We start from the raw sequence: 7,936 nt of genomic DNA on the forward strand, positions 1-7,936 counted from the left end.
CAAACACTCCTCACACTCTCAGCACCCTGCAAACACTCCTCACACTCTCAGCCCATTGTACACAGACCTACACACGCTAACAAGCGCTTACAGTCACATACACTCACACACACTCTCACACACTAGCATGCACTAACACACACTAACACACACTTACAAAAACTTGGTTTATGAACACACCCATTCATCCCTATAGATGTCTCGGTCGTTGCCTGACATACAGAGCTGCAGCTGGGAGCTAACTTCACCCTGGGATATTTGGTGCAGATCCATGATTCTCTGATAGCCCAACTGAAGTGCTCTTCATGCCAGTGGTTCTCAAAGTTGGGACCCCACAGGGGTCTGGGAACCATAGCTTGGGGGTCATTTCTTTAATGTTTGTAAGGGCGGTGTATTTCACCAAACTGTGAGCTCTGCACCAATTTAATGAGTTTTTATTTCCAATATGCCCGCCCAGTGTAGCTCCAAGCCATGGGATCAGTTCTGATCTGACTCTGATATGTTCATCACTTTACAGTGTGCAACCATTGGAAGAATAAACTCAAACAAAAAACAGCATTTTCTCAGTGTTTACAAAATGAATGACTTGGAAAGTTTAAATGTAGCCTGATTCTATCATCTGACAATGCTCCATGGCTCCTTATTAGATGGTTATAATATTATGCTGATCAGTGTGATGATAATGAGAGGGTCCTTGGAGAAATGTCACACCTGAAAGGGGTCAGTGGTCTGAAAAAGTACATACACTTTTACTTTACGAAATCCCCTGGTGCAGTGTTTGAATCAAGCCTCTCACTCACTCCTGACCAATGTAAAAACATTCATATTAAACGTGCTTTCTGACAGTGATGGTTGGCGACAGCTGCAATAACTCTTTCACAGCTGACTTAATGCACCTTTTCAGGACCTGGTGTGATAAGTTGGCTTTTCTGGGATGCTCTCAGGATGAGACGTGAGCAGCAGAGATAGAGCAGAGCCGCATAAGAGCCGAGGCCTGCAGTGGAGCTCTGAAGCAGATGTGCTCGGCTGTGTTTCTCCTCACACCCCCTCTGTCTCCCTCACCCCCGGGACAAGAAGGAATTTCCTGACGAAGAAAGGAGGGATGACTTTTCCATATGCTTGGCAGAAAGTCTCGGAGAAAAAAGACAGAGAGGACAGACAGACAAATGAACGGGGAAGGGGGGGGGCATCAACATCAGATGGTGACCAGGTTTGACCTCAGAGGGAACAATGTGACGAACAGATCTGGAGCAGATGACACAGATGTACAGAGCGTAGAGTCTGATGTTTACAAGATGAGGAGGCACACATAATGCATGAACACGGTCTTTTCTGCTGCTCAGAGGAGATCATGTTTACACCAGAAGCTTGGAGAAAAATCTCACTTCTGTCCTCTGAGGTATAATGAAGTTACTTTTCTGTTTGATAACCTGCAGATTACCTGGACAACCCACAGGTGGCACCATCAGAGAATAACCTCCCTTCCTGTCTTTTTAAAAGCATCTTTAGAAGAATGCTCCCTGAAGGACGGACTCAAATATTTCTGTTTACTGATCTTTGACTCCATGCTTGGTTTTGGAGAAGGGAACAGCTGAAGGACATAAAGTCGGCGTGTTGATGGAGACAGAGCATGAAGAATCGTTAGCTTCATTAATAAAATATGTTTGTTTGTCTCTGGGTCATTCCAGCCATAGTTTGTTGTTAGCTGGCTCAAGTTTTTATGATTTCCTGTTTGTGCAAAATATTTCTTTTGATTCAAACTGAAAAACAACCAAACACCAAACACAGCTCAGAGCAGATTCTATGGTTCTGCTCCAAGAAGGCAGAGTGGAGCTAAAACAACCAGGTATCAACCAGAACTGCTGCTAGTGAGCACAAAGACAAAACCATATCACAGAGTCTAACACACACACACACACACACACTCACACAATCACACATTCAGAGTCCACAGACCTGATCCAGATCTGAGCGTCTCCTTAGATGGATCTAGAGAATAGTGCTGGACGATTTTGGAAAATAATCTTTATGCAGTTTTTTTAAACCAATATTGTGATTGTGGTTCAGTTTTTTTGTTTGTTTGTTTGTTTGTTTGTTTTTGAGGGGGTGGGGGTTATCTTCTGCATTGTTCACTAATGCAAGCAACCAAGTATTGTATAGTAGGACCAACATGACAAAGAATATTGTCATCATATAAACCATTCTTTCCTGTAGGCCAGGCCTACATGTTATGAGAAAATGAGATGAATTGATGCATGAATTGATAGCACATCTTTAATCACCTATTACAATTACATGAGAATATTGGCTGATTTAATTACAGGCCTTGTGGACATGAAACATTCTTGCTGGAAAACCAGCATATTGACTTTTGCTGGTTTTTAAGTGGACATATCATGCTTGTTTCTCCTTTTCACTATGCCAGACTAGGATGCCTGTAGAGCATTTCTGCCCTCAGTACAAGTCATTTAGTTCCTTCATTGCCCCACAATAGCGTTCTCAATATCCTCGTTTTAGGCCATTCTGAAGATCTTGTTGAAACGCTCCGTTTGGAGAATGACCTCCAGTAACCTCACAACGTCACAGCCCTTTGTGCTCTGATTGGTCAGTTCTATCAGAGGGGCGGAGGGGGTAGAGCCAGGGGGTGGTTTTTGCAGCATGGCAGCATTTACAAAATCGCCATATTGATTGGGGCAGACCGAGCGAGTTTGCTGTTTGCCAAAACTTCACCGTGAGGCATTGATAGCACTAATAAAATGGCAGAGTGTAGGATACGTCCTTTTGTTTTGGACCCCGAGTCAGACCCGGACGGTTCTGCAGCTCAGGAGGAAGAAAATCCACCTGGACACAGATCATCTCAGGACGCTTCAGTGTGGTGAGTCAAACCGGTACTGTAACATGTATAGTTTATACGTTTATACTCGGCTCTTGGTGGGTGTATCCCTCGGTGGTGGTTGTGTGACTAACTGACATCACAGAGGAGGAGCTGCTTTATCACATTACTCCAATAATAAGAAAGGATCCTCGTGTCGTCACAACGGTCGAAATCTTGCGGCCAACTGGCAATGACCTATTTTCAGAGACATCAAATCTCGTTCTAGGATATCAGAAAAAATACAATATCTCATTTTTTGAAAATACAGGGGGTGTAAGGTCTTGTTTTCAAATTTATTATATTACATGAAAGTATCAAATCAGGGATCAGCATGATATGTCCTCTTTAAGGAAGAACGAGTACAAGTCACTATACTCCCTCCAGGTCTGTGTACATAAAACCTTTTACTTTTTTGATTTGATTTTTTGAGTATTTATTTTAATTCCAGCCTGTGCAATTTGAAAATTGCCCTCTATTACATTACAATGTTGGTTTCAGTTCAGTTAATTGTTCATCCCTAGCAGAGAACCAAAAAGAGCACTCACGAGCAGCATAAAGAAAACTGAATGAGGGGACCAGGACCCTAGAGGTCTCTGTGGCAGAATGTTAGATGTAGACTGTAGCTGAATTAGGGCAGGAGGGATTTTTATACTCCAGTTAACCGACGACACCACGGGGAGACGCTGAATTCTGCCCCAGTTTGCTGCACGCGACTGTCAGAGAGGAGGGATGTCTCAGGTCTGAGTGAACGCATACAGTCCAGGTCTGAGGGGTCCTGGTACAAGGTTCAGACTAAAATCTAACAGGTACAGTTACTGCAAGAGAATACAGCTCAAAGTGAACTCTGAGGGGACTTGAAGGTGCACAAAGTGTTCATCGCTGTAATGAAACCCTGAAGACCCCTCTCTGCTCCTCACAGACAGCCAGTCAAAGTGAGGCTATGGTTTTGGACAGGGTCTGAAAACCTCACAGTAAGACTCCCTGAGGCCAGGTGGAGGATCACTATATAACCTGGTGTGGCCTCTCAAACAGTTTTTGTCATCATCCTTGCAGACTGAAGGAGTTATTAGTCTACCTCCTATTTCCCCTCTCAGGTTATTTGTGGAGCTTTTGCTTATTTTATAGTAATTAAGATCACACTTTGAGCCCCAAAAAATCAACCTCAAAAATACAGATGAACCCTTTAATATCGGTGCAATGTGCTCCTCTCTGTTTTAAAGACCACAGAGTGACCAAACCCTGCAGCTGTGTGGAAGAAATCAAGCAGGAAGAAACACGGCCCCAGTACTCCTTGAGCAGAGCTGGTAAACAGGCTAATCATCATGTAAAATGATTAAATTTACATAAATATTCAGGATTCTTTGGTCCTGGCCTAAATCTGTCTGCAGCTCAGCTTATCCACAACCATCAAAATCCCCAACCCTGGCATCAATCCTGCTTATTCAGGTTTCAATGAGCTTTTACAACCTGATGGAAATTCTTCAAAATCCACAATAAAGCCTGAACCTGTGACGAGGAGCCCAAGCCTGCTGCTGCTTTGACCAAACACTCATATTAAGGAGAGCGTGCCTGAACATCTCAGCCTGAAATTTAAGTTAGATATCAGATCTGAAACTTAGCTCTGAACGGGTTTGGCTCCAGATCTCAGGCCTCACTCAGAATCCCTGAATCCCTGAAACAGAATCCTCATTCATCCACTTGTTCATTCACCACCTCAGACTGAAGAGTCATTCCCAGTGATATGTTAGTCAAAGCTCAGTCCAACTCCATCTGCCAAATCAATCTATTTACCAATCAATCTTCAACAGACTTCCTGGTTAGTGTTTGTCTTCTGACTGGAACAGCTCTCTCCTCTCTGCTGCATTAAAGCTCTCAGCACATTAAATCCTTTCTCTGACGTCTGCTTATAATGCAGAATCATCCATGCACTCTGAGTTCCAGGCTGGCCTCAGTAAACTCCAACATATGATCACAGGGTGAGGGGGGACTGTGTCAGCGTGCAGGGGCAAAATTCAACAACATAACACATGTATGACCTTAACCCTTCACCTGAACATGCAGAAAGAAGAGGTTTCACCCTCTGTCTCTGAGGTGGAGTTAAACACTTCCTGCACAATGAGCATGGGTTTTGGGTGTGGGGGTCTGCTGCCCTGAGACATGACAGGTTCAGAGATTTACCTGCAGGACGTGAGGCAGAGGGGTTCTGTGTGAGACAGGCAGGCAGGCAGACAGACAGACAGACAGACAGGCCTGCATGTCTGATGATGCTGAATTTGAAATGACGCCCAAATGAAGCTTGCTGCTGATAACGGGGACAAATGAAGCTCCGTGGATTAATGCAGCACTCTGTTTTTGGGCTCGGTATCGGTGCATAGACCGACAATGATGTTGGGGACTTGCAGCTGCCGGAACACGCCCATGTAATGTGTAATGCTATATGAATGCCACGCCTTGATGCTGGTGTCAGCTCAGCTCGCCCGGCCTCCGATCTGCAGCACTGAGCGCAGGATCCGGCTGGAGAGGCGCTGTCAGCCGGTTGCTGCTCCCCGGCGAACCTGCGCATCCAGGCCGGGAGTGTGTGTGTGTGTGTGCTTTGCAGGCCCTGCGGCGTCACATTCAGCGGAATAACACACACATGTACTATGAAAAACGAGGCTCGCAGGCAGGAATCTAACATATATGCGCACATGCAGCGATGCACCGAAGCATCTGCGCTGAATGAGGCTTTTTTCTCTATGAAGCGTTTTCCCTGTCACCCCCACCCCTTCCCCTTTCTCTGCAGACACATGCAGCCTCTCAGGGATTCAGTCAGGATCAGGATGCCCCTCCAAACCCCCCTCAGAAAGGCCCACATCAGCTCTATTTACAGAGTTTAGTCCTCAACTGAGGCGGAAAGACCGGGATCACACAGGGTGACTGAGCCTGGTGGGGAAACGTTAAGGTGAAGGAGAACTGGGCTACTTACTGAGCGGGTCCAGCGAGAATTCAAGGGGAAAAACCGCAGCCAGCAGCCGGCAGACAGATGAGCTGAGTCGAGAGAGACACCTCCAGCTGGTCCCGTCAAAACCGCCTGCCGGTTTAGTCCCGGTTTTCACCGAGTCCCCTTTCCGAGATATCCCAGATTTCCCTGATTTCCTCTGGTGCTGCTGCCACACTGGATCCCAACACCGATCAGCTCAGGCGTCAAGGTCGGGGCAGGCGTGACGGATAACATCCGGGCGGCACTTTCACAATAAAAGCCTCCTTGAGTCTGGATAAAACTAAGTAAAGCTAAACATGGTCTTTAGTTTTTAGTTTGATTTATTTTTCACTCATATTTTTGCATTTCGTATGGTTGAATAAGGTTTTACTGGTTATCCGTGTTACATTGATTCGTTTTAGTTCAGTTTTTTCATTTTTATTATTGTTATTATTATTATTATTATTATTATTATTGTCATTATTATTATTATTATTGTCATTATTATAAGTTAAATAAAATGGGCCTTCTAATCAGGGCTTGACATTAACACCGGCCAACCGGCCAAATGCTGGTGGATTTCAGCAGTGGATGGTAACACCGCCGCTCCCACTGGCTACTTTGGCGGGTTGAATTTTTTCTCAAACATGGAGCAGAGAGACAAGCAAAAAGATGACTCTGATGATGAAAGCTCTGAGGAAATTTAATTTAACTCTCTTCATTGTCATTCTCATGAAAAAAGAAATGATTTTCTGATTACAATCGTTAATAAATATTTAAGCAGAGAGTGTCTCTTACTGAGTTTTTATCCGTTAAATTAATCCCCTTTACCATTTTATTATAAGCAATAAACTACTATTTTAATTACTATGTCATTATAGACTGCATATTTTCATATGAAAGCAGCACAATGTTACACACAGCTTTACCAGAGCTGAACACCTGATTAAGGACCTGTGGATTTTAACATTGATGTAGTCTTGTTTTGAGTGTGCATAGGGGTCATTTACATTTAAAGAGGTTGTAAATCTTTTTAAAGTAAACTCTAGCATGTCATCATCGGCTTTAATCATATTGAACATAATTATCCAACAACAAACTATGGCCAGTGAAAATACTGAGTGGCTAGTAACTCAGGGATACCACTAGCCACAGTGGCTGGTGAGCAAAAAAGTTAATGTCAAGTCCTGCTTCTAATAAAAAAATTAGACCACATCATTTAATTTAATCAAGTAAAAAAGATTGCTGACTGAAGAGCACTTTGGTCTTTGTGTTTGTGTTTGTGTAGCAAACTCACAAAGAAAAGGCTGTCTAATATTTTCTCCCTACGGCTTTGTAAACACAAACATGGTGGGGAAAAGTGAAGAGAAGTGGAAGTCCTGTGTCTGACTCAGCAGTTGCAAAGGGATTGGAATGAGACATCTCTGGAAGAATGAGTGTATTTCCAAATATTAAACCATGACACACATAACTTTCTGCTGAGTTAACAATTTAATCTTAAACTCTGAGTCTCTTCAGCAAAACAAGAAGCAAGATAATTTAATGAACTCTTATTACACGAGGAGCTGCGAAGATGGTCAACAATCAGTGTGTGTTGATAATGGGATTAAAGTTTCACTTTCACAGTGATATTATAAATGTATTCTCATGCGTTTGCTTATCTTGAAAGAGATTTTTAGAAAATGTTCTGTTCTCAGAACTTTAGATCAAAGTTACTTCCTTTAGTCAGAATCAACATCCTAATAATACCACAGTAACTGTAAATTTATGGAGAAATCTTGTGAATCACGTCATGGCACTGCCTGATAATTCAGGAGCTCAGCTCTAGTAGAAAATGTTCATTTAAAAATGAAGAAGGTATTTTTCCACCATCCCACCAAAGAAACTCAGCTTCAGTCAGAACAGGAAACGGATGAGCTGGTTTCTAACCGCTCTGGGTTTTATTTTGAATAATGGGTAACCTTATTTCCGTTGTTGTCGGTGTCAACTTGTTGTAGCCTGAGCTCCACACCGGATCCGAAAAAAGAGAAAAAAGAAAAAATCATCGGGAGCGCGGATCCGTGCCCTCCGCGCTCCCGATTCCTTGTTCCCTGTCCTGCCCA

At 43.5% G+C, this 7,936-nt stretch overlaps 1 protein-coding gene across 4 annotated transcripts in view; it reads right to left on the bottom strand.

The window, feature by feature from the left end:
* Positions 1-6,057, bottom strand: part of LOC141808089 (ras-associated and pleckstrin homology domains-containing protein 1-like) — an 80,268-nt gene extending 74,211 nt beyond the window's left edge. For all 4 annotated transcript variants that reach the window (XM_074694446.1, XM_074694444.1, XM_074694445.1 and 1 more), the window contains exon 1: positions 5,841-6,057. The gene's annotated coding sequence lies outside the window, so the exon portion shown is untranslated. The remainder of the gene's footprint in view (positions 1-5,840) is intronic.
* Positions 6,058-7,936: the final 1,879 nt, after the last annotated feature.

This window comes from Halichoeres trimaculatus, unplaced genomic scaffold, assembly GCF_033239565.1.
Source record: "Halichoeres trimaculatus isolate MK-OKI-2021-1 unplaced genomic scaffold, fHalTri1.1 fHalTri1_scaffold_19, whole genome shotgun sequence".
NCBI lineage: Eukaryota > Metazoa > Chordata > Actinopteri > Labriformes > Labridae > Halichoeres > Halichoeres trimaculatus.